General features: G+C 51.5%; 1 protein-coding gene across 1 annotated transcript in view; it reads right to left on the bottom strand.

Moving 5' to 3' along the window:
- The window catches only part of Ppp1r12c (protein phosphatase 1 regulatory subunit 12C), a 24,088-nt gene that overhangs the window by 13,222 nt on the left and 9,406 nt on the right, over positions 1 to 1,460 (bottom strand). The window lies entirely within an intron of this gene.

Genomic DNA, 1,460 nt, shown 5'->3' with positions numbered 1-1,460 from the left:
ATTTGCATATCCCAGAGTGAGGGGTCTCAAACTCACTAAACAGCAGATGACGAATGAGCCTCTGGTCTTTCTGTCTCCACCTCCCACGTGCTGGAATTGCAGTTTGCATGGCCACATCTAGCTTGCGTGGTGTTGAGGATGATGGTTAACAGATAAGCACACAACCAACTAAGCCACATCCTCAGCCTTAGAAGTTTCAAACTACATTTGTGGCTCACCCAGGACTTCCATTGGGCGTTACTGGCAAAGGTCTTTAGGTACCACCCGGCTTTAAATACCAACACAACGGGACTGGAGAACTGGCTCAGCCATTAGGGGCTAGGCTCACAGCCTACACAAGGGGGTAGAAGGCGGAGACTCACCAGTTCAAGGCCAGCCGGGACTAACAGATACCCTGTCTGAAAACACCAGGGAGCAGGGTTTAGTCCACTGGGAGAATGCCTGCCTAGAAACGTAAGGCCCAAGTCGAGCCCTCTACACACAGTGGGCTCCTTTCTAGTCTCACTACACCCCCTCATCGCCAAGGCAACCAACTGCTCCCCTCAACATATATATTATACACTTCCACCATAAAGCTTTAAATGAGATCCAATAAACAGTCCTCAAAGTTGGTTCAGGATGTTCTTTCTCATCCCAAGCCAAGGCCAACTCTATCCAACACCAGCTGCAGCTTGGTGCTACCTGGTGGCAGCCAGGTCCTAGCCCTTTGCATCTCCTGGCCAACCTGCCTAACGGTGGCAGAGTTCAAGAATGTGTGGCTAAAGTCCATCTACAGCAGTCACAGAGAACAGGGCAGGCAAGGCCAGGACCGCCCTTTTCCTCCAGCCTCCTGCCTGCTTCCTTAAAGGGAGTCGCCCGCTGTTCCATCCTACTGTGGCAGGGAAGGGGAAGGGAGTTCCCTGCTTTTCCTCAGCCACCGTCAGTATTCTTGTGCCTGCTCAAGGGTAGCCTGTGTTTTCCACACAGCCAAGACCTGCTTGCATTATTCAGTTTTGGGGTTGGCTGGCTAACTGCGTTTTTATTTTATGTGTATTGGGTGTATTGCCTGTGTTATGTCTGTACACATGTGTACCTGGTACCCAAAAAGGTCAGAAGAGGGCATCATACTCCTTTGGAAGTGGAGTTACAGGTGCCATGTGGGTGCTAGAATTGAGCCTGAGTCCTCTGGAAGACCAGCAAGTGCTCTTATCACTGAGCCACATCTCTGGGCCCTCCCCCTTATGTCTTGAGAGTGGGTCACTCACTGATTCAGCTCAACTGACTGGCCTGCAGACCCCAGGGATCCTCTCTACCTGCCTTCCCCCCTACCTGCTAGCATTACAGGTGGTGGTGGGCTTGGGTATGTGGTTGCTGGGGAACTGAACTCAGGACCTTATGTGCAGCAAGCGGCTCTACTGAGCATATTCCCAGTCCTAGAAAATAGTGTGTGTGTGTGTGTGTGTGTGTGTGTGTGTGTGTGT

This window comes from Microtus ochrogaster, unplaced genomic scaffold (genome assembly GCF_000317375.1).
Source record: "Microtus ochrogaster isolate Prairie Vole_2 unplaced genomic scaffold, MicOch1.0 UNK47, whole genome shotgun sequence".
NCBI classification, from domain to species: domain Eukaryota; kingdom Metazoa; phylum Chordata; class Mammalia; order Rodentia; family Cricetidae; genus Microtus; species Microtus ochrogaster.
The sequence above is the reverse complement of the archived record's forward strand: the minus strand, read 5'-3'. Positions and strand labels throughout refer to the sequence as shown.